The sequence below is a fragment of the Pleurodeles waltl genome, chromosome 2_1, assembly GCF_031143425.1.
Source record: "Pleurodeles waltl isolate 20211129_DDA chromosome 2_1, aPleWal1.hap1.20221129, whole genome shotgun sequence".
Classification (NCBI taxonomy): domain Eukaryota; kingdom Metazoa; phylum Chordata; class Amphibia; order Caudata; family Salamandridae; genus Pleurodeles; species Pleurodeles waltl.
The window spans coordinates 650,947,892-650,974,398 of record NC_090438.1 but is presented as its reverse complement, the minus strand read 5'-3'; positions in this window follow the sequence as shown (position 1 = coordinate 650,974,398).

The window sequence follows — 26,507 nt, the reverse complement described above, 5'->3', positions numbered from 1 at the left end:
CTTGTAAAGGGGGGTTTCTCATGCCCACACTCTACACACTGGCCTAGCCTCATTGGTTGGTTTGTTCCTCACATACAAACGGTTGTGAGATTTGGATGGACTCATCTTGTCAATCCGTCCCAATGGTATTCTATAATGGGTTTTTTTTTGGTTCATGTTTTCTTTTTTACTTTTAGGACTTCTTGTCCGCACCCGCCCAACTCGTACTTTATTCAGGGACTGTTATCTACTTTCCAAAGTAATATCAAGTTACTCCTCACACCCCTATTAGTGATATGGCCAACACTATGGTCATAACATGAAACGTGTGGGACACGCATACCCCTTCACGTAGGTATGTTCTATATTCTTATGTATTCTTATGTATGCTGCTGCAATGACAATATTGCTTATTTGCTAAAGTCATGGTTAATAAACACAGAGGCTGTAAAACTGCAAAAGCACTAATGAGGCCAGTGTCAGGAATAAGGCTGTGCCCAGTCCAGGTTCCGCCCCAAACTCTGCTGCGCGTATTTGCGGCGCTTCATGCGCACCACTTGTCATCCCCTCTTGTTCTAGAAGTGGTTATCAATGTCGCCTGCCCTGTGGTAAAGCTCATGTAGCTGCAGGGTCAGGACATTGGTGGACAAGATGCACTTATCAGTGCTCTTCTATGAATGGACTACAATTCCCAGGTTTCTAGAGGCAGCGGCCATCTTGGGGTGTGGCAGGCCTCTAAAGCCCAGTCACACCCAAGCACATTGCTCACTATTTTGAAGACTTCTATGCAGTCAGACCTCGTGGGGATTCCTCTGAAGAAGAGCAGATTTCCTGCATGGCAGATTGACAGCAAATCGGAGTCTCCTTGTTTCCATGTTGAATTCAGATACGAGTAGGTCATACTTGTAGCAGTAAGGTCTTGATGAGCCCAATCTTGAAAGGAGTTGTTACTTCCAAAAGTAAAGCGCCCCTTAGCACAACGAGCAAAGCGTTTTCAGTCCAAAGAGTAAAGCGCTCCTGGCACGACAATAAAAGTGCTGCAAGCCAAACGAGTAAAGCGGCCTTGGCGCAACGATCAAATCGCTTCGGACCACATGAGTAAAGCACCCCTTAGCACAACGAGCAAAGCGCTTTGGGCCTCACGTGTAAAGCGCCCTTGGCATGATAATCAAAGTGCTTCAGTCCACACGAGTAAAGCGCCCTTGGCAAGACAATCAAAGGTCTTTAGGCCACATGAGTAAAGCGTTCTTGGCACGAGGATCAAAACCCTTCAAGCCACATGAGTAAAGTGCCCCTTAGCACACAAGCGTAGAGCTTCAGACAAACAAAGTAAAAGCGCTTTCTGGCATAATGAACAAAGCGCTTCATGTATGATGATCAAAGCGCTTCATGAAAAACAAACAAGGCGCTTCTGCCCAGCGAACAAAGCGATTCAAGTTCTATTAGTAAAACTTTCAGGCCTTAGTAGTAAATGTGAAAACGTTTTGGAGATAAGCAAATTATAGTTTCATTGTTTTTTGGGAAGCATAATATGTGAGATACATATTTAAGTCTTTGAGAATTTCTAGGCTGAGATCAAACGTTTATGTTATGAATGCATAATTGTTACATGATTGATATTCAGAGTATGACCATAGTCCAAGGCGCTTGCCATCTCTAGGTTCAGAGGTTGCAGTTTGTTCTTGTTCCATGATTCAAAGAAGGGGCTACGCCCAATTCACAAAGGGTCTCAATCTGATACCACAGAGACGCCTTTATTCAAGAGTCTATTGGTTAGTTTATACTGTTATGAATGAGTATATGCATATTTGTTCTAACCCTTTCTTTTCAGATCTCTCTCCCTGCAGTTCCCTACCTTAATTCCCTTCCCCCCACCTGGCTTCATCATAATTCTGTGCTCTGATAGCTTTCTGAGTTGGTGGCGCCGGGAGGTGGGCCTTTTGTTCAGCAGCGTGCAGATCCCGAGGAAAGGGCACTGTGACAGCCAGGCTTTCTCCACTAACTTTTCAACATAAATGAGAATAGTGCTGGTATGGATTGGGGTTGGCGCTCTCTTCCAAACAGACATCACCTTATTGATCCAGATGGCGGATATGTTTTCTTCAATGGTAGGCTGGATGGCCGTCAGACAGTTTTGGCAATTATATATGCCCCCATCACAGACCAAGCAGCTTTTTGTCTAAGTTGTCTGACATACCCTCAGGCTGGAGTGGGTTGCCTTGGCTCTTGGGGGGTATTTTAATAGTGTATTACAACTTGATTTAGACTTCTCATTTTCTCTATTCTCTTTCACGGCTGCCACATTCAATGGCCAGCATCTGGCAGACTGGCTTTAACACTGGCACCTATCATATATATGACACACACGCAATGCCACCACCAATGTCTATTCATTTTATTCATGTCTGCATGATTAACATGTTTGCATTGATCGTTGATTTGTTCTCCTGATATTCTGCCACATGTCACTTACAATGATTACTTGGGGTGCACACACTCTGATCATAAACTCCAGCTGTTACATTTTGGTTGGTTATCATGATCTCCACCCATTCCCTGCAGATATGCAGTCTGTGGCCTTGGAGGATCCTCATTTTCATACATTTTTAGACACAGCCATCACTGAATATTTTGATGTCAACACTAACACTGTGTCATCCCGGATGATTGAGTAAGACGCCTTTAAAGTCACAATGAGGCACATTGTATAGGTACTACATGGAGCATGAGTCTTCAGTTAAATATGGACATTATCAGGATCAAACACAAATTGGTGGGGCATAAGAACTGCACAATACAGATCCATGCCCATCAGCAATACTTGGAACTTGCACAGCAGGAATACACTACACTATCGAAGAGACTTGTTTGTCTCAACTACACAGCTCACTCAGCCAGGGTAGGCAAATCAGTCTTTGGTGGCTCTGCTTAACCAAAGCAGCCCTATCACCCAATACTGGAACAACAAGAAGAAAATGGGGATATCCTCAACATGCAAATTGCCTTGCACACTAAGCTAACACGCCATTATTCATTCCTTTATCAATCTAGGACTGGTGCAATGGCAGACAGTGTGCAATTATTCTTATCTGGTATTTCTATCCCCCAGATGACACCACAAGAGAGAGCGGAACTTGATAGCCTTCTCACTCTAGTCAAGATTCAGGAGGCCATTCATTGCCTAGCCACTTGTAAGACTCCTGGACCTGATGGTCTTCCTTCTAACTTTTACAAAGCCTATTCTCTACTTTTAGCCCCTCACCTGCTGACAGCTTACGACAAACCCCTATTGGCTTCCTGCTTGCTGGCCATACTGCACAAAGCACTGCTTCTATCTTTTCCTAAGCCTGACAAGGGCCCAATTTTGGTGAACTTTTACCGCCCACTGGCCCGCTTAAACACTGACTACAAGATCCTGGCTAAAGTACTCAGCGATTACCTGTTGCCATGGGTGCCTGGGCTGGTACAATCGGACCGGAATGGATTTGTCCCTGCCTACAACACATTCCTTAATCTGTGGAGGTCCTTCCAGATCCTGGAGTATGGTTCAGGTCCCAGTCAGGATGCATGATAATGGATCCAGAGGAAGCATTTGACACACTGGAATGGTCATTTCTGTTTCAGATTTTGCTGTATTATGGCTTAGGGCCTCAAGTCATTTGGCTGGTTAATCGTCTTTATACCCTCCCATTGGCCTGGATAAAAACATGCACCCTTAAGTCCGACCAATCCTGACTGGCAGAGGCACACATCAGGGCACCCCACTCTCTCCCTTGCTTTTTCTCATTAACTAATGAACCACTGGTGCTGGCTCTTCACGCTTGTAGCCAGCCCAGGGGGCTCTCATTGGTTGAGGGTCTGCATTCAATCTCATTGTTTGCAGATGATCTACTTTAATAACTGAAGGATATTCATGTCATCCAGATATGGCAGCTTTAACCCTTAACAGATTTGCAACATTGTTAGGACTCAAGGTCAACTTGACCAAATCCTGTCTCTTCCCATTTAGTCATAAGGTGTCTGAATCTTCTCTTTGCCTTGATGGAATTTTTTTAACCAGGGAAACCCAACCTTCTTACCTAGGCCTCTGCATTTTTCACTCACCTGTTAATATTTTTGAAGATACCCTCACATTAGTCGTGACCTTGCTGCGTGCACAAACTGGCAATCACTCACACTCCCTGTTACGGGTCACATCTGTAGGAGGCTGGCCTGGCTTATAGTGGGTACCTGATTGTACTTACACCTGGTGCTAGGTACAGTTATCCCTTATTAGTAGATTAGTAGTGTTCTAGCAGCTTAGGCTGATAGAGGTAGCTATAGCAGAGCAGCTTAGGCTGAACTAGGAGACATGCAAAGCTCCTACTATACCACTTATATCATATAGCACTATATCATAAGAATCACAATACTCAGAGTTACTAAAAATAAAGGTACTTTATTTTAGTGATAATGTGCCAACAATATCTCAGAGGATATACTCTCTTAGGAAGTAAGTAAAATACACAAAATATACACACAAACCAAAATCAGGTAAGTAAACAGTTAGAAAAGTAGTGTAAATACTGTAGAATGCAATAGGATGCAATGGGCCTAGGGGCAACACAAACCATGTACTCCAAAAGTGGAATGTGAACCACTTAGGGACCCCAGGCCTAGTGTAGTGTGTAGCGGGTCGCTGGAGTGTAAGAAAACACTAAGGGTGTCCAAGATACCCAACTCCAAGACCCTGAAAAGTAAGAGTAAAGTTACCCTAATACCCAAGAAACACACTAAAGTCGTTATAGGAGATTGTGCAAGGACAACAACTGGCTGCAAAGCACTGAAGATGGATTCCTGGACCTGAGGACCTGTAAAGGAAGGGGACCAAGTCCAAGAGTCACGCAAGTGTCCAGGCGGGGCAGGAGCCCACTAAACCCCGGATGAAGGTGCAAAAGGGCTGCCTCCAGGGTGGAAGAAGCTGAAGATTCTGCAACAACGGAAGAAGCCAGGAACTTCTCCTTTGCACAGAAGATATCCCATGGCGTGCTGGAGGATGCAGAGTTGTTTACATGCAGAAAGACCGCAAACAAGCCTTGCTAGCTGCAAGAGTCACGGTTGAAGAAAATGGCTGCTGCCCAGGCCCAGGAAGGACCAGGAGGTCGCCCCTTGGAGGAGGAGGAGACAGAGGGGGCGCTCAGCAGGACAGAGAGCCCATGCAGAAGCAGGCTGCACCCGCAAAAGCACTTGAACAGGCATTCAAGAAATCTGACCAAGGCGGTCATCTCAACACTACAAAGGAGGGTCCCACAAAGTCGGTAGTCAACTCAGCGAGTTGAGCAATGCAGGACAGAGTGCTTGGGACCTGGGCTATGCTGTGCATGAAGGATTCCTTGCACAAATGCACAGAAGCCCTAGCAACTGTAGTTCACGCAGTACACAGGATTACTGTCTAGTGTGGGGTGGCAAGGACTTACCTCCACCAAATTTGGACAGAAGGACCTCTCTACTGTTGGGGTCACTTGGATCCAGCTCCTGTGTTCCAGGGACCATGCTCGTCAAGGTGAGAGGGGAACCAGAGGACTGGTGATGCAGAAGTTTGGTGCCTGCGTTAGCAGGATGAAGATTATCTTGACCCACAGGAGATTTCTTCTTGGCTTCCAGTGCAAGGTGAAGGCAGACAGCCCTCAGAGCATGCACCACCAGGAAACAGTTGAGAAAGCCAGCATTATTAGGCGCTACAATGTTGCTGGAAGTCTTCCTGCTACTTTGTTGTAGTTTTGCAGGCGTCCTGGAGCAGTCAGCGGTCGATCCTTGGTAGAAGTTGAAGAGAGAGATGCAGAGGAACTCTGGTGAGCTCTTGCATTCGTTATCTGAAGAGAAACCTACAGGAGAGACCCTAAATAGCCCTCAGAGAAGGATTGGCCATCTAACCTGGTAAGCACCTATCAGGAGGGGTCTCTGACATCACCTGCTGCCACTGGCCACTCAGAGGCCTCCATTGTGCCCTCCCACCTCTGCATTCAAGATGGCAGAGGTCTGTGACACAATGGAGGAACTCTGGGCACCACCCCTGGGGTGGTGATGGACAGGGGAGTGGTCACTCCCCTTTCCTTTGTCCAGTTTCGCACCAGAGCAGGGGATGGGGGATCCCTGAACCGGTGTAGATTGGCTTATGCAAGGAGGGCACCATCTGTGCCCTTCAAAGCATTTCCAGAGGCTGGGGGAGGCTACTCCACCCCAGCCCTTAACACCTATTTCCAAAGGGAGAGGGTGTAACACCCTCTCTCTGAGGAAATCCTTTGTTCTGCCTTCCTGGGACTGGGATGCCCAAACCCCAGGAGGGCAGAAGCCTGTCTGTGGGTTGGCAACACCGGTAACTGCAGTGATAACCCCAGAGAGCTAGTTTGGCAGTACCCGGGGTCCATGCTGGAACCCCGGGGATGCATGGGATTGGCACCCCAATACCATATTTGGCATGGGGGGACAATTCCATGATCTTAGACATGTTACATGGCCATATTCGGAGTTACCATGGTGAAGCTACATATAGGCATTGACCTATGTGTAGTGCACGCATGTAATGGTGTCCCGGCACTCACAAAGTCCGGGGAAATTGCCCTGAACAATGTGGGGGTACCTTGGCTAGTGCCAGGGTGCCCTCACACTTAGTAACTTTGCACCTAACCTTCACTAAGTGAGGGTTAGACATATAGGTGGCTTATAAATTACTTAAGTGCAGTGTAAAATGGCTGTGAAATAATGTGGACGTTATTTCACTCAGGCTGCAGTGGCAGTCCTGTGTAAGAATTGTCTGAGCTCCCTATGGGTGGCAAAAGAAATGCTGCAGCCCATAGGGATCTCCTGGAACCCCAATACCCTGGGTACCTAGGTACCATATACTAGGGAATTATAGGGGTGTCCCAGTGTGCCAATCAAAATTGGTAAAAATGGTCACTAGCCTGCAGTGACAATTTTAAAAGCAGAGAGAGCATAAAGACTGAGGTTCTGGTTAGCAGAGCCTCAGTGATACAGTTAGGCACCACATAAGGATCACATTTAGGCCACAAACTATGAGCACTGGGGTCCTGGCTAGCAGGATCCCTGTGAGATAGGCAAAAACAAACTGACACACAAGTAAAAATGGGGGTAACATGCCAGGCAAGATGGTACTTTCCTACACAACCACCCCCCTCCCCCACCAAACAAAGGACCATAAGGCTAACCTTGCCCAGATGAGTCTTCATTGTCTAGGTGGAAATATCTGGAGAGTCCATTTGCATTGTAGTGGGTACTCCCAGGTCTATGTTACACTGTATAGTCCATTCCCTGTAGGGAGATGGACCACCTCAAACATTTAGGGTTTTCACCTTTCATTTGTTTTAGCCATAATAGACGTTTGTGGTCTGTCTGAACAATAAAGTGAGTACCAAACAGGTATGGTTTCAACTATTTCAGTGCCCAGACCACAGCAAAGGCCTCCCTCTCTATGGCAGACCAACATTTTTCTCTAGGGGTCAACCTCCTGCTGATAAAAGAAATAGTTTGATCCTGGCCCTCAGTGGTAAGCTGTGATAGCACTGCCCCAAACCCCAATTCAGAAGCATCAGTCTGGACTATGAACTTTTTGGAGTAGCAAGGGCTTTTTAGGAGAGGTGCAGAGTACATGGCCTGTTTTAGCTCAACAAAAGCTTTTTGACAGCTAGCTGTCCACAATACCTTTTTAGGCATTTTCTTACTAGTGAGGTCATTAAGAGGAGCTGCAATGTAGCCATAATTCTTAATGAACCTCCTATAGTACCCTGTGAGGCCTAGAAAGGCTCTCACCTGGGTTTGAGTTGTAGGGGGAGCCCATTCCATAATGGTCTGGATCTTCCCCTGCAGTGGTGCAATCTCTTCCCCACCTAGCAGGTGGCCCAGATAAACCACTTTCCCCTGCCCTATCTGGCACTTTGAAGCCTTGATAGTGAGGCCTTTCTTTTGCAGGGCCTCCAAAACTTTTCACAGGAGGACCAGGTGTTCATCCCAGGTGGAGCTAAAGACAGCTTTATCATCTAGATATGCTGCACTAAAAGTTCCAACCCTTGCAGGACTGTGTTCACCAACGTTTGAAAAGGGGCAGGTGCATTTTTCAGACCAAAGGGCATCACAGTGAACTGATAGTGCCCTCCAATGGTGGAAAATGCAGTTTTAGGTTTAGCAACTTCAGATAATTTAATCTGCCAATACCCTGAAGTTAAGACAAAAGTGCTTAGATACTTGGCAGAAGCCAGTGTACCTATTAGCTCATCTGCCCTGGGTAGAGGGGGAGCATCTGTCTTGGTTATTTGATTGAGACCTCTATAGTCAACACAAAACCTCATCTCTCTTTTACCATCCTTACTGTGAGGGTTTGGGGCTTTCTGGAGGCTCAATCACTCCTATGTCCAGCATCTTCTGTACCTCTTGTTTTATGCAATCCCTGACATGGTCAGGCTACCTATAAATCTTACTTTTGACAGGTAAACTGTCTCAAGTATTGATTGTGTGCTGACACCAGGTAGTTGTACATGGTACCAGTGGGAAGAGTTCAGAAAATTGGCTTAGGAGATTTACACAGTTGTCTTTCTGCTCAGCAGTAATGCAATCTGCAAGCACCACTGCCTCTACTAAGCCATCAGCTTCAGTGGTGGAGAAGAGATCGGGGAGAGGGTCACTCTCTTCTTCCTGTCCCTCATCAGTTGCCATGGGTTAAATCAGCCCTGTCATAGTAGGGTTTTAGGCGGTTGACATGGAGCACCCTACAGGGACTCCTGGCAGTGCCCAGGTCTACTAGATAGGTAACCTCACCCTTTTTCTCAACAGTTAGATGGGGTCCACTCCATTTGTCCTGGAGTGCCCTTGGGGCCACCGGCTCCAATACCTACACATTCTGTCCTGGGTGGTGCTGGGTCAGGACAGCCTTCTGGTCATGCCATTGCTTTTGGAGCTCTTGGCTGGCCTGAAGGTTTTTAATGGCCTTTTTCATGTTCTCAGCCGTTATTGATCTTAGGCCAAGTACATAGTCCACAGTGTACTGCTTAGGAGCTTTTAAAGGTTGTTCCCAACCCTCCTTAACAAGTGCAAGGGGACCTCTCACAGGGTGCCCAAAGAGCAGTTCAAAGGGGCTAAAGCCCACTCCTTTTTGGGGTACCCCCCTGTAAGCAAAAAGGAGGCAAGGTAACAGGACATCCCATCTCCTTCTGAGTTTTTCAGGGAGTCCCATTATCATACCTTTGAGAGTTTTATTAAACATCTCAACCAGACCATTTGTTTTTGGATGGTAAGGAGTTGTGAACTTGTATGTTACAAAACACTCCTTACATGTAGCTTTGAGGTATGCAGACATGAAGTTACTACCTCTGTCTTACACCAGTTCCTTAGGGAAGCCTACTCTGGAAAAGATTCCCAGGAGGGCCTTAAGGGAATTGCTTCAGGATAGCTAGTGGCATGGTCCACTACCACAAGGATAAACCTATTGCCTGAAGATGTTGGAGGGTCAAGGGGGCCAACTATGTCAACCCCTACCCTTTCAAAGGGCACCCCAACACAGGAAGTGGAATTAAGGGGGCCTTTGGTATGCCACCAGTCTTGTCACTGTTCTGGGCAGGTCACACAAGAGCGACAAAACTCTTTATTGTCCTCTGACATATGAGGCCAGTGAAACAATGGAACAAGTCTGTCCCAAGTTTTACTCTGGCCCAAATGACCAGCCAAAGGAATATCATGTGCCAAGGTAAGAAGAAACTCCCTATACTGCAAAGGGATTACCAATCTCCTGGCAGCTCCAGGTTTAGGGTCCCTTGACTCAGTATACAGGAAGTTGTCTTCTCAATACACCTTATGGCCATCACTGACATCCCCATTCTGCTGTTTAACAGCTTGGTGTTTCAAACCCTCTAGTGTGGGAGAGGTCTGCTTTGCCACACTCAGCTCTTCCCTAGCAGGCCCCCCTGCACTCAAAAGCTCAGCAGTGTCTGCTGCTAGCTCCTCTGTTGTAGGTTCTGTACAGGGAGAGGATTCCTCTTCCTCAAACGGGGAATCTTCTGGAGAGGGAGGGATAGTGGGTAAGGATTTACACTTACTACCCCTAGTTTTTGGGACCACTTGGTCCATTGTTCCAGGATCCAAGTTTCCCTGTCCTTTTTGCTTTTTGGCCTGAGACCTTGTTAAAGCAGAAATATGCGAAGGAATGCCCAGCATTGCTGCATGAGCCTCCAACTCCACTTCAGCCCAAGCTGATGTCTCCAAATCATTGCCTAGTAAGCAATCTACAGGTAATTAAGTGGCTACTACAACTTTCTTTGGACCAGTAACCCCCTCCCCCCAGTTGAGATTCACAACAGCAATGGGGTGGCTGTGTGTTATTGTGAGCATCAGTCACTTGGTACTGCTGACCAAGTAGGTGTTGATCAGGGTCAACCAGTTTCTCTATCACCATAGTTACACTGGCTCCTGTGTCCTTGTAGGCCTCAACCTCAATACCATTTATTAGGGGAAGTTGCTTGCACTTACCCATATTAAGGGGACAAGCAACCAAGGTTGCAAAGTCAATGCCACCATCAGAGACTAAAACAGCCTCTGTGGTCTCCCTTACAAGACCAACCCCAGCTTCACTACCAATGGTGAGCCCAGCTACACCCTTAGATTGTCTATTTGTAGTAGACTTCCCACCACCACTCATATTACTAGGGACACTAGAGGTTGCAGTTGGGGTTGTGGTAGTGGGAGCCTTGGTGTTTTTCTTTGGAGAAGTGGAATCACTTGCCCAGTGGCCTTTTACTTTACATAAATAACACTATGGCTCCTATTGATGGTGGGAAGAGGATTTGGACCCACCACCCCCAGAGGATTTTTGTGGGCCTGATGAAGTCTGAGAATGTTTTTTATCTTTCTCTTCACCCTTGTCAGAAGACTTACCATCCTTCTTCTTGCCATTCATGTCATCCCCTGTATGAACATTTCTGTTCACTCTTGTTCTGACCCATTTTTCTGCCTTCTTTCCCAATTCTTGGGGAGAGGTCAGATCTGAGTCTACCAAGTACTGGTACAACAAATCAGACACACAATTGTTTAAAATATGCTCTCTCAGGATTAGATTAAATAGGCTTTCATAGTTATTCACATTACTGCCATGTAACCTACCCTCCAAGGCCTTCACTGAACAGTCTACAAAGTCTGTCCAGTCTTGAGAGGACTCTTTTCTGGTGTCTCTCAATTTAATTCTGTATTGTTCAGTGGTCAAGCCAAATCCATCCAATAGTGCATCTTTCAAAACTTTGTAATTTTTAGCATCACTTTCTCTGACAGTAAGGAGCCTAGCCCTACCCTTACCAGTGAAAGATAGCCAAAAGATAGCAGCCCACTGCCTTTGAGGGACCAACTGTACCATACAGGCCCTCTCAAGTGCAGCAAACCACTTGTTAATGCCATCCCCCTCCATGTAAGGGGGGACTATATTATGCAGGTTTCTGGAATCTCACAGGATTGCTATAAAAAACACTACTGCTGCCACCATGGGGAACTAATCCCAACCTCTGCCTTTCCCTCTCTACATCCAGATATTACCTGTCTAAGGCCAGCTGCTGCTGTTTTAGCTTCAGCCTGGCCTCTTACGACCTCAGCTTTCTGAGTTCCCTTTCCATAGTGTTATCCTCAGGATTGGAGGCTTGGGAATTATGTGACACAGAAGAAATGTGGGAATTGGCAGAGTGAGTCCTGTCCCTAACTGGCTGGACTCTAGTAGCCTGGCCTTTAGGAGTGAAAGGTGCCCTACTAGTGTGTGACCCCCTCCCACTACCAGTGTCATTAGATGGCCTGCTAGCTGGCAGGTCTTTGGATGAACCCTCACCAGCATCCTCAGGGGACTCCTCTGAGTCTTGCTGGGTATCCCCCTCGTCTACCTCCCGATCCTGGGATGGGCCAGACTGATTCTGGTCTCTTTCTAGGAGAAGGCTAAGGAGAAGATATTTTGTAGGATTGTTACCAATTGCTAAACCTCTTTCAATGGAGATACCCCTCAAAATGTTAAAGTTTAAACTGCCATAGGTTGCCTGGACAACTGTGGGAGTAAGTTCTACTGCAGACATGATTGTAAGAAAGGGTTTAGGACAGAGAGAAAAAAGATTAGAAACTTTTAGAGAAAAGAGAAAAGCTTTTTTAAACTTTTAAAAACTTTTGAAAAACTTTTTTGAAACTTTTTTTAAAGTTTTAAGAAAGAAAGTTAAACTGTTCGGGTTAACTGTGTATATTCTGAAGTATTTGGTATATGTTTTTCATATGAACAGCACCAATGACAAAGTGGTAAAGCAGTTACAAGCACTTATCCCACCACTGTGCCACCAATGTAGGAGGCTGGCCTGGCTTATAGTGGGTACTATGATGGTACTTACACCATGTGACAGGTCCAGTTATCCCTTATTAGTAGATTAGTAGTGTTCTAGCAGCTTAGGCTGAACTAGGAGACATGCAAAGCTCCTACTATACCACTTATATCATATAGCACTATATCATAAGAATCACAATACTCAAAGTTACTAAAAATAAAGGTACTTTATTTTAGTGACAATGTGCCAAAAATATCTCAGAAGATATACTCTCTTAGGAGGTAAGTAAAATACCCAAAATATACACACAAACCAAAATCAGGTAAGTAAACAGTTAGAAACGTAGTGCAAACACTGTAGAATACAATAGGATGCAATAGGCCTAGGAACAACACAAACCATATACTCCAAAAGTGGAATGCGAACCACAAATGGACCCCAGGCCTAGTGTAGTGTGTAGAGGGTTGCTGGGAGTGTAAGAAAACACTAAGGGTGTCCAAGATACCCCACCCCAAGACCCTGAAAACTAGGAGTAAAGTTACCCTACTACCCCAGAAACACACTAAAGTTGTGATAGGAGATTCTGCAAGGACAACAACTGACTGCAAAGCACTGAAGACGGATTCCTGGACCTGAGGACCTGTAAACGAAGGGGACGAAGTCCAAGAGTCACGAAAGTGTCCAGGGGGGGGCAGGAGCCTACTAAACCCCAGATGAATGGTGCAAAAGGGCTGCCTCCGAGTGGAAGAAGCTGAAGATTCTGCAACAACGGGAGATGCCAGGAACTTCTCCTTTCCACAGAAGATGTCCCAAAGCGTGCTGGAGGATGCAGAGTTGTTTCCACGCAGAAATACCGCAAACAAACCTTGCTAGCTGCAAGAGTCGTAGTTGAAGAAAATGGGTGATGCCCGGGCCCAGGAAGGACCAAGAGGACACCCCCTGGAGGAGGCGACAGAGGGGGCACTCAGCAGCACAGAGAGTCCATGCAGAAGCAGCCAGCACCCGCAGAAACACTTGAATAGGCATTCAAGAAATCTGAGCATGGCAGTCATCTCAACACTATAAAGGAGGGTCCTACAAAGTCGGTGGTCAACTCAGCGAGTTGAGCAATGCAGGAAGGAGTGCTGGGGACCTGGGCTATACTGTGCATGAAGTATTCCTTGCAAGAGTGCACAGAAGCCCTAGCAGCTGCAGTTCACGCAGTACACAGGATTACTGTCTGGCGTGGGAAGGCAAGGACTTACCTCCATCAAATTTGGACAGAAGAACCTCTGTACTGTTGGGGTCACTTGGATCCAGCTCCTGTGTTCCAGGGACCACGCTCGTCAAGGTGAGAGGGGACCCAGAGGACCGGTGATGCAGAAGTTTGGTGCCTGCATTTGCAGGGGGAAGATTCCGTCGACCCACAGGAGATTTCTTCTTGGTTTCCAGTGCATGGTGAAGGCAGACAGCCCTCAGAGCATACACCACCAGGAAAGAGTCAAGAAAGCCAGCAGGATTAGGTGCTACAATGTTGCTGGTAGTCGTCTTGTTACTTTGTTGCGGTTTTTCCGGCATCCTGGAGCAGTCAGCGGTCGATCCTTGGGAGAAGTTGATGAGAGAGATGCAGTGGAACTCTGGTGAGCTCTTGCATTCATTATCTGAAGAGGAACCCACAGGAGAGACCCTAAATAGCCCTCAAAGGAGAATTGGCCACCTAACCAGGTAAGCCCCTATTAGGAGGGGTCTCTTACGTCACCTGCTGGCACTGGCCACTCAGAGGCCTCCATTGTGCCCTCACACCTCTGCATTCAAGATGACAGAGGTCTGGGACACACTGGAGGAGCTCTGGGCATCACCCCTGGGGTTGTGATGAACAGGGGAGTGGTCACTCCCCTTTCCTTTGTCCAGTTTCACGCCAGAGCAGGCCCTGGGGGATCCCTGAACCGGTGTAGACTGGTTTATGCAAGGAGGGCACCGTCTGTGCTCTTCAAAGCATTTCCAGAGGCTGGGGGAGGTTACTCCTCCCCAGCCCTTAACACCTATTTCGAAAGGGAGAGGGTGTAACACCCCCTCTCAGAGGAAATCCTTTGTTTTGCCTGCCTGGGACTGGGCTGCCCAGACCCCAGAAGGGCAGAAGCCTGTCTGTGGGTTGGCAGCAGTGGTAGCTGCAGTGAAACCCCCAGAGAGCTAGTTTGGCATTACCCGGGGTCCATGCTGGAGCCCTGGGGATGCATGAGATTGGCACCCCAGCACCAGATTTGGCATGGGGGGGACAATTCCATGATCTTAGACATGTTACATGGCCTATTCGGAGCTACCATGGTGAAGCTACATATAAATATTGACCTATATGTAGTGCACGCGTGTAATGGTGTCCCCACACTCACAAAGTCTGGGGAAATTGCCCTGAACAATGTGGGGGTACCTTGGCTAGTGCCAGGTTGCCCTCACACTTAGTAACTTTGCACCTAACCTTCACTAATTGTGGGTTAGACATAGAACTGACTTATAAGTTACTTAAGTGCAGTGTAAAATGGCTGCAGTGGCAGTCCTGTGCAAGAATTTGTCTGAGCTCCCTATGAGTGGCAAAATAAATGCTGCAGACCATAGGGATCTCCTGGAACCCGAACACCCTGGGTACCTAGGAACCATATACTAGGGAATTATAAGGGTGTTCCAGTGTGCCAGAATTGGTAAAAATGGTCACTAGCCTGCAGTGAAAATTTTAAAAGCAGAGAGAGCATAAACACTGAGGTTCTGGTTAGCAGAACCTCAGTGATAAAGTTAGGCACCACACAGGGAACACATTTAGGCCACAAACTATGAGCACTGGGGTCCTGGCTAGTAGGATCCCAGTGAGACGGGCAAAAGCAAACTGACACACAAGTAAAAATGGGGGTAGCATGAAAGGCAAGATGGTACTTTCCTACAACATCACCCTTATCAAAATGGTTCTGCTGACCCAGTTATAATATTATTTTGCTACCCTTCACCTATACATTACAAAACCTTTTTTCTATTCACTTGAAAAATTAATGTGGACATTATTTTGGCATAACACACGCTGTTGGGTGGGGCTACAGAAGGTCTATTTACCTAAAGACAGGGGTGGCCAGGCAGTTACCAATTTTGAGCAGTACTATTTGGCCTCCCAGCTCCAGTGGGTGGCCCACCGGCTGGCAGTCCTTTAAATTACGGACACAGCTACAGGCTCCCCAGCTCGATACTTACCTGCCTTGCTCCATTTATTTCTCCCCTGCAGGACAGCTCAGCTTCTGATGGTAGGATGAAGTGCTCCCATTGGGTCAATTCCTCCACTACAATTCTATGACTGGAGTGTTAGGCAATGGATGGGGCAATATGCAACATGAATGTCCCATGGATCTCACTATTAAATATCACCATGTCATGGGTGCAGGAACGCATTTGAGGCACTGGTTAGCTGACTCCCTGCGACCCCATACGGCAACATCACTCACTGCCTTACGTTGTGACTGGGGGACAGACCTAGGTTGCCACTGCATGGACAGTGAGTGGAGTTCAGTGCTGGAGTGTCCTGTCTGAATCCCACAAAACACTCACTTTTTCCTCATCTACATCCTCCACATGGCTTACTTTACCCCTCAGAAAATCAATTGTTACTTTAAGCGCACTAAAGCCACCTGTCCTCGCTGATGTTAACCTGATGCTGATCTGTTCATCGCTGCACCAATACTCGAATGACATCACTTCCTACCTGACACATTGTAGGAGCGCCCAATGGTGCACACCTGGGAAACAGGCAAACTGGGGCTATGCCGTCACGATAAACAACACAGGGCCACAGACAAGTTGTTTTGACTTAAGCTATCTTTTGGTCAAACGTCTAATTACACGTAAATGGAAATCCTCTACTCCATCTCTAGTCATTGCTTGGGCACGCCCCATGATTGCCTGGACTCAGGCCGAAAGTTTCGCCCTTTACAGAGAAGACACACTGGGGGTACACAAACATCCACCGGCTTCCTGTTGGGATACCATGTTAGCGGACCTCCATACTGCTATTTATCCACTGGAGGATCCCCCCACTTGACATCCTGCCCCTATTGTAGTTGCAGGTTTTTGCGCTACCCACTCATGGCAAGTCTCCCTGCCTGCCCCGTACCACACATTTACCTTTTGACTTTGGCTCATACATCACATGCCAGATTTAATGTTAGTCTGTTGTGCACTTTTTGGCTGAGTGTGGATCAGTTCATGGTTTGATATGATTGAAAAATGTTATATCGGTTAGATTAACTTTTGTCCTATTCAAGTTATAGCCGGATGAGACCTGCTTTGTAATTATCTATCAGCTCTGTATAATGCATTGTTATGTCTTTGACCATATGATTTGTGCTCTGCGGATACCACTTTTTCGTGCTGTTATCAGATGTATGAACAATATATATGTACTTCTATAGTAGCTTATTTGTGACATTATAGTAATGCTAACAAGGCTATATATGCACTGTTTACGTGAACAACGAAAAATGTTAATAAACAGACTTGAGCACAAAATTCAGGAACATGCATTGAATTTCCTTTTATAGACAATTGTAGCCCTTGTGGGTTTAATCAGGGCTCCTGCACACAACCAGATGCTCAAAGTCAGTCGCTGAGCCTCCAATGTGTGTATCACTCAAAACAGTACTGGTTCCTTGAATACCTTGATTCAATTATCACCCCCATGTCTACTCCCAGGCATTGTAGAATACGCAATGCACTGTGTGTGATTAACCCTTATCTTACCCCGTAGCCTTGAAATGCATGCGTTCTAAGACTCGCTTTGGGAACAGTCTGTGTCTTGAAGAAGAGCTCTTCTAGTTCTACATCTCGGACACTGACGGCAAGGCAAGGCAAGGCTGATGTTTGCAGCTCCAATTGGATTGCCTCGTGCTGAGCAGGTATTGCCTCCCACTTTAGTGCTGTTTTAGGCCTACTGCAGGACCGCTATTATCCCAGTTCAGGCCATGCACAATTGTCAATAATTTATCTGCTTCAGATCCATTACTTTAGAATATGGGAAACTGTTTTTCCAAACTGTCATACTTCGGATACTATCATCATCGATACTTCACCATTCCTGATTGTGGGCATCTCCATTTTCGAGGGCATATCTTTACCAAGTTCTACCCTTAATTGACTGTGGCCATTCTCCCTGTATGGATGATATTAAATCTGTCTCTTTCCTGCTTTGTCTCCTTTTATTAAAATTACTCTTACTGGGTCCCTCGAGTAAGTAACTTTTCAGTTTCCTTTTCAAGCACTTCGGGTGGTTTAAATGTCTACGTCCAATTCATAGTCCACAAGGAGACGATTAAGGTAGAGTGCCAATTATTAACTAGAATGGCACCAATACTTATACCTGTATAGAGTAGTAATTTTTGTTTTATTTTATTTGTTTATGTCCCTTCATTTGTTTATTTTTTTTTCGGTCCCTTTATTTGTTGGTTGTGATGAGACTCAATTTCCAGTGCTTGGAATCCAAATGTGGAAGTGCAGGTACTTTCTCTTTAGAGTATCTGTTTGCGCTTGAGAAGTGCCAGTACACTACCATTAAATGTATTGTAGCAGTGCTGAGAAGTGCAGGTAATCTCCCCTTCAAATTAAAGAAGTACAGGTACTCAGTACCAGACTGTACCTGCCCATTTAAAGCACTGCCAATATCCGCAACTGGGTCAAAACATCTTCAACAAACCAACTATGAGAACCCTTAACTGATATAACGGTGTGGATTGATTCTTGTGATTGTGCATATATATATATATATATATATATATATATATATATATATATATATATATGCTGCTCTAAGGAACACATATGTTTATTTAGCTTTTTTTGTAATTTCCCTGTATTGTTTATTTGTATTGCACTGTTTCATTTGGTCCCCCTTTTCCACATGGGACACTATGCACAATGAGAAATGTAAAGAATATAATTTGATATATATTCCTAGTGACGACTCTTTCATAATTTATGTTGTGAACATTAAACCTATGTACAGCCATTGTTGCATTGTGTGTCCTTGATCTAACAGCATCTCTAATAAGAACCATTGTTTCTTTAAATATACGTTATGCCCTGGTTCTTGTTGAGTAAGGGCTGCCTGTGAATTTCTAAAGCAACATAGCTTTGGTTCTGTGAGAAAAAAAATAGGACTATATTTCTCCTTTATTACGCCCTTTGTACTGGTTGCAAAGACTAGTATGTTTAAGTTCACAGCTCTTAGATTTTTTTTTCCAAAAGAGGAATCAACATGCACTACCTGTCTTTGAGGTATCCAATTTGAATAGCATTGCCCAAGCCAATCAGTTATATCTGCAAATGTCACTTGTGCATGTTTTTGCATGAAGAAGGTGTGTTCAGGAAATAGAAAATGGTGGTTTGCAGCAGCCAAGAGGTGGAAATCCTTACATCTTTACGTGTGTTTCCAGTCTTCTATTATCACGTTTACAATGCAGTTGAAAACCAGCTCCTACACGTCCTAACAACTCTTTATAATTGTTGAAACAGCTACCGACGTGCTCTATCCCTATAAATGCTCCTGTTTTGGGGCTCAAAACACTTTTTCTACCTATTTGAACTCCACAGTGCCCTCTGCTGCATATATCAGAAAGTTATTTTTTTAATTAAAAGTATCACAGTTCCTATTAAAGCAAGATGCACACAGTTTTACCTAAATGTTTTTTTTTGTTTTTTTTTTGTCCTCATTCACGTTACCCAAAAGCCAAATAGCTTATCGGAGACCAACTCTGGGAGCTTCATTCTGTTCTGATTCGATCTCTCCTTAGAGGCTCCTAACTGGTGGTGGTCCATATCTCTGAGCTGGAGTAGCCCTTGGGGGTGTCTACTCGGCGTTCCCTTGGACTAACACCTGTGTAATCATAGGACAGGCCAATTATACATTGCCAGCCAGCTTTTTAATGGTGCCCTAAATCTATGCTTCTTGTTGTCCTCTTCCTTCCCCCTTTTATCAGATGTTATGTTAAATATTAATGAGTCTTTCCAATCCAAAACCGTTGGGGGTGTCATACTGATACATTTCCTGGAAATCTCCCTCCTGGCAAATAATATCTTATAGAACAGCAATTTAGCCCTGTCCTTATTTACCAAAAATAACCAGTGGGAGGTTTACCTGACACTTTATACTCTGGGAGCTTCATTCTGTTCTGATTCGATCTCTCCTTAGAGGCTCCTAACTGGTGGTGGTCCATATCTCTGAGCTGGAGTAGCCCTTGGGGGTGTCTACTCGGCGTTCCCTTGGACTAACACCTGTGTAATCATAGGACAGGCCAATTTTACATTGCCAGCCAGCTTTTTAATGGTGCCCTTAATCTATGCTTCTTGTTGTCCTCTTCCTTCCCCCTTTTATCAGATGTTATGTTAAATATTAATGAGTCTTTCCAATCCAAAACCGTTGGGGGTGTCATACTGATACATTTCCTGGAAATCTCCCTCCTGGCAAATAATATCTTATAGAACAGCAATTTAGCCCTGTCCTTATTTACCAAAAATAACCAGTGGGAGGTTTACCTGACACTTTATAGGTAAGATTATGTTGATAGTTCCACCAACCTTACTCCAATACTGGCTAAGCCATGGACACTCCCAGAACGTATGCAAATCTCCTGCAGCTTCCAGGCCACATTTCCCACACCTGGCCTTAATACCGTGCTTCAATCTTGATAGCTTCTCTGGGGTCCAAAAGGCCCTGTGGATTGAAAATAGATGATTCCTTCTTAACCCCTTCGCTGCCAGGCCTTTCCCCCCTCAGGTGGAAAGGCTTTTTTTGGCTGTTTGGGACAGTTCGTGCTTAGGCCTTCATAACTTTTTGTCTACATAATCTACCCAGGACAAATTTGCGTCCTTTTTTCCAACATCTTAGGGATTCTAGAGGTTCTCAGACTTTGTTGGTTCTCCTGAAGGAGACAAAAAAATTAACCAAAATACAGCAACATTTTTTTTTTCTAAAAAAGAGAAAAAGTGCTGTGTTTTTCCCTGAAAACGGAATCAACAAAGGGTTTGTGGTGCTAAAATCACCATCTTCCCAGCTTTCAGGAACAGGAAGACTTGAATCAGAAAACCCAATTGTTCAACACAATTTTTGCATTTTACTGGGACACACCCATTTGTACTATTTTTTTGTGCTTTCAGCCTCCTTCCAGTTAGTGACAGAAATGGATGTGAAACCAATGCTGGATCCCAAAAAGCTTAACATTTATGACAAGTAGACAAAATTCTAAATTCAGCAAGGGGTAATTTGTGTAGATCCTACAAGGGTTGCCTGCAGAAAATAACAGCTGAAATAAATACATATTGAAATTGAGGTGAAAAAAACAGCCATTGTTCTCCATGTTTTACTCTGTAACTTTTTACTGCAATGTCAAATTTTTTAAAGCAATATACCGTTCTGTCTGGTGAGCTCTTTTGGTTGTGGGGATATATAGGGCTTGTAGGTTCATCAAGAACCCTAGGTACCCAGAGCCAATAAATGAGCTGCACTTTGCAATGGGTTTTCATTCTATACCAGGTATACAGCAATTCATTTGCTGAAATATAAAGAGTGGAAAATAGGTATCAAGAAAACCTTTGTATTTCCAAAATGGGCCCAAGATAGGGTGTTGAGAAGCAGTGGTTATTTACACATCTCTGAATTCCGGGGTGCCCATACTAGCATGTGAATTACAGGGCATTTCTCAATTAGACGTCTTTTTTACACAATGTCTTACATTTAGAAGGAAAACAATGTGGAAAAAGACAAGGGGCAATAACACTTGTTTTGCTATTCTGTGTTCCCCCAAGTCTCCTGATAAAAACGGTACCTCACTTGTGTGGGTAGGCCTAATGCTCGCGACAGGAAATACAACATGGACACATCACATTTTTACATTGAAATCTGATGTGTGTTTTGCAAAGTGCCAAGCTGTGAATTTTGGTATCTAGCTCAGCCGGCACCTAGGGAAACCTACCAAACCTGTGCAGTTTTTAAAACTAGACACCTAGGGGAATCTAGGATGGGGTGACTTGTGGGGCTCTCACCAGGTTCTGTTACCCAGAATCCTTTGCAAACCTCAAAAATTGTCCCCAAAAAAACTTCATATTCACATTTCGATGACAGAAGGTTCTCTACAATATTGCAACAGCCTGTTTTGCCTACCCCTTATCCTTAAACCATTAACATTCCATGATAGGAGCCTCAACTCATTTCACCTCATCAACTACCTTCTATGATCAACCCAGCTTTGATGGCCCCAAAGGCAAACAGAAGAAAAACCATCTCAGGCGCCAGTGAATGAGGACACATTTTTTGGGGATTTTTCCCCATGCTTCCCACCCTGTGATCCCCCATCCCACCCCTCAACCCCCTCCAGTCGACCCCGTGATTCACTCCCTTCCTCCCTGTCTCCTTTCTCTAGGTGAATATGCCCCAGGAGGGCCCCCCTGGGCCCATGAATACTATTTATATTGAGTCCGTACGTACATTAACCAAATAGCTGGTAGCCCCAATCTAACTTTTTGATCAGATTATCCACATCTCTGCAGTCACTGAAGGTATACATTTTGTTATTAGCCATAATTTTCAGAGAAGCAGGAATTTCAAATGGGCCGTAGCCCCTAACCCCTTTAGGACTTCGATTCTCTTTCCCAATTCCCATTGCTTGTTCAGTGTCACACTTGAGAGATCAGATCTAATCTCAAAACTAGTACCCTCATTAGTGGCTTTTTTTTTCATCACAGCAGCTAAAATGCACTTGTTGATAGCATTGGTATGGAAGCAGACCAGAATCTTTCTGGGTTTGTCTCTGTTAGGGGGTTTTCTAAATGGATCCCAATGCACCCTCTAGATGTCTCTCGCTATCAGTAACCTGAATCCCTTGTTTAATCAAACGGACTACTAGACTTTTCAAGTCTCCTCCTTCCAGACCTCAAATTACTTCTTCTCAGGATGTTTTCCATTGATTCAAGCTGAACCCTTTCCTTCCCTGTTTTCAGATCTTGAATTGTCTCCCTGTTTTCCTCCATGGCTCTCCTCAAGTCACTGACCTCCACTTCCAGGGCAGCCGCCCTCTCTGCCAAGTGATCAAACTTGTGCCTAAGGACTTTGCATAGATCTCTTATCTCTTTCTGGTTACTGTTCAAGATGTCAAAACTGCCTCTGACCTCCAAAGCTAAGGCTCGTATCATTCTTGCTATAGACTGATTAGGATATTCCTCAGCCGAGCCCTGCACCTGAAGACTCTGCCCCTGCTGCTGGAAATCCCCTTCTAGATCCTGCATATCCTCACTCTCAAACTCCTGCTGGTGACTGATTGATGCCCCTCTAGCAAGATCCGCTGAAACTTCCTGACCAGAGGGTCTATTGTTGTTGGTCTGTCCCAAATTTCCCTTTTCCAGGATTTGGAACTTGTTAGGGGAGCGCTCTATTTGCGGTACTCAGTTTACCTCCACGCTCCCCTGTATGTTTATATCTTGTTGCACCTGATCTCTCCCCTCCATCTCTGACGTGCCAGGCAAAACTTTAAAGTATGTCCTTAGGGAAGTGGTGATCCTAGGTCTCTTACTAAAAAGTCTCTCATTTTTCGAACTCACCGAAGCCAAAGCCGTATTGCTACTACTGTTGCTAAGACGACTCTCCTGGCTACCCGAGTTAACAGATATAGTTTTGGTAGTTTGGGTAATTATTTTGAGGGGCTGCACCCGTCACAAAAGCTGGGTTCCCTTTTAGACCAGAATCCTCCCACCACTTCTCAAAGAATAAATAGGGTCAGCCTTATTTGCACCTGTAACCCCCCTTCCTTTTACAGGATTCAGCCCTCTCGTGACCTGCATCGCAATAATTTTATTTTTATTTCCATCACTTCCCAAAGATTCTACAGGAAATCCAAGTCAAACAACCCCTTTGCCATGGGGAGCAAATTACCTCTCCTTGGCGTGTTTGCGTGTCAAAATCCGCTATCAGCCAAGATCTCCTTTCTCCATGCTCTGGCATCCTTCCTCCATCTGTGCTGCCTGTGCTGCCTCTTCCTCTATTCCGCTGGAGGGGAATCCTCGTAGCTACCTTCTGGCCTCGCTGCACCCTGAGCGCTTCTCACGACTAGGGCACGAATACCATGGACTCCAATGACCTTCCAAGGCGACAATCAGGTAGGCTTTTTACTTTCCCTAACCCCACGATATTAGCTGCTTCCCATTTGAGGGAAATGCGCAGACTCCTGTACTCGCGCATTTAAGTTTCAGGAGCTCCAGGAGAGCCTCCTGCAGCCCGCACCTAGCCGGCCGCCATGTTATCCCGCCCCTTTAATTAAATGTTCGACTTCATAACTCTTCACTGTTAGTTTTTCTAAAGATGGCCTATGCCCCTCCAGGCCTGGTGTTATTTATTGCCTGCTTTGTTCCCTTGTGGGTCGAGTAAATGGGTCAAGCAATAATAAAATTTAGCAAAATGAAAATATAAAAATAAACAGACCTCCTACTCCTTACTGACATTGGTAGGAACATCTACAAGACGGCCCCAAAGCAGAGGCACCAACTCTGCAGCAATTGCTCATGCTGACTGGGGGCCGCAAGTGCACAATGAGTTGGAGGCAGCCCCTGTTGTCATCACCCTACCGTTGCTGCAGAGCACCCCCCACTTGCAGATTCAGGAGCCCACTGGGGTCCCTCCTTTGGAAGCCCCACTTAGGCCCTGTGAGAGGAAGACACCTCGGCTCTGAGATTGCTGAATCAGAGAGTCTTTGCAATGTGTTTGATCCAGGCTGGGGGGTGTACAGGGTTCCTGGACATCAAAAGATTAAGGCCCCATGAAGAATGAGTAACAAGATGGCACAAAGGCCCTCATTACAACATTGGCGGTAAATCCCGCTTACCGCCATGCAGAAGACCGCCAACACACCCCCGCGGCCGCAGAATCCCGCCACAGCCATTACGACCCACAGCTCAGAATCCGCCAAAATCTAGACACCCACACAAGTCCGCCACACCAAAGGTCAGTGATAAACTGGTGATAACAAAACCTCCACCGTCACGCCAACAGGAATAGGCCCACACTATCACAACCCACAAATCCACGCGGAGGTCTTTCAACCGCAGTATTCCATTGGTGGTTCACACCTCCGCGCTCAAAATACACACACATTTACAAAACACTACCACATTGGACAAATGGAAATACACACACCTGATACATATAGACACACCACACACACTCACCCAATACAATATAAAACACACACCCACATTACCCACAAACCCTTACAATGAACAATTTGGAAGAAGCAGAGAGACAGCAAAGCAAAGACCAAACCAGCAGACAGAGGCACACAACACCATCACTCATACACATCCACACACAAAACAACACACACCCCTAAACATCACCCCACACATCACAACACACACCACCTCAAACATCACTCACACCACCCCATGGCACCGCAAAGACACCCCAGGTTTTCTGAGGAGGAGCTCAGGGTCATGGTGGAGGAAATCATCCGGGTAGAGCCACAGCTATTCGGATCACAGGTGCAGCACACCTCCATAGCTAGGAAGATGGAGCTATGGCACAGAATCATGGACAGGGTCAACGCAGTGGGACAGCACCCAAGAACACGGGATGACATCAGGAAGAGGTGGAATTACCTACGGGGGAAGGTGTGTTCCGTGGTCTCAAGACACCACATTGTGGTTCAGAGGACTGGCGGCGGACTCCCACCTCCTCCCTCACAACTGACAACATGGGAGGAGCAGGTCTTGGCTATACTGCATCCTGAGGGCCTCGCAGGAGTAGCTGGAGGAATGGACTCTGGTAAGTCAAATCTTTCACTACTTCATCCCCCACCCTACCTGCATGCTATCACATTCCCCCACCCTTGCCCTCACCCCCATCACTCCAACTCCTCACATATGTCCCACTATCACAAACCACACATCCCAACACCAAGCCCTGCATGCAACAACAAAGCATGGACACCCATCACCAATGCATGTCCACTACAGATACCCACACAGACCCCTAAACAATTATCACACAAGGTCCTACACAAGAATGTAAGCACTGGGGTACAGGGTCACCCACCCATTGTACACCATGGCACACACAGATGCAATAATCATGTCTTTACACCCCTGCAGGACCCCTACCCAACGTCACCGGACAGGAGGTTCCAGACATGTCCACTCCCCCCACAGAAGAGGCCCACAGTGATGACAGCAGCTCTGTCCAACTGGATCTAGATGACCAGCCCGGCCCATCTGGGACCTCGGGACAGACGGTTCCCCTCACACAGTCACAGGCTACTACAGAGCCTCCCCCCTCAAGAAACACCAGCACAGCCCCCACCCAGCGGGCCCATACCTCTGTCCCCAGGACAGGTCAAGCAGCAGTGTGTCCACCACTACAGGGAACCCAGGCTAACCCACCACCCCAAGAGCAGCAGGGACGTGGGGGCAGTGGCATTGGGCACACGGTTCAGGGGACAGAGGCCCAGGAAAACCGGGGAACTGGGAGGTCTGCTGTGCGACAGGGGGAGGACAGGCCCAGGGAACCCACTCTCCACGAGGCCCTCTCCAACATAATGGGAGCGTACCATCATTCCCAGGAGACGATGGCAACGGTACTGGCCAAGTTTCAGGAGACCCAGCGGCTGCCGGAGGAACAGTATTTGGGGTTCAGGGAGGAACTCAAGTCCATCAACACCACCCTGGGCACCATTGTAGGGGTGCTGAAGGACCTCGTGAACACCAGGAGGGACACTGTGGCACAACAAGGGGCCCCTGACACTAGCCTGGATGATGAACTGCTCCACCTCCGCCGGCGCTAGTGGACAGGAGGCACCGCCACAGGACCACAACACCAGCACCCCACCCCCTGCAGATGGAGAACCACCCCGCAAGCGGTCCCTGAGATCCAGGACAAAGACAGAGAACAATGCCAAGACCCCCGCCAAGAAATGAGACCACCCTGAATGTCATCCTTCTGTCCCACTTTGTCACTGTGTCCATCCTTAAACTGACCTAGCTCCACTTCCTATGCCCCTTTAGACAATGCACCTGTGAGACAAATAACTGGACTTTGCCATGGACATTCCTCCACCATCACCCCTGCCCATTTTATAACCCCCTCCACTATTTAGCATTCAAATAAACACCCTTGAATCACAAAACAATCTGGAGTCAGTCTGTGCTTTCTCAAATGTGTAT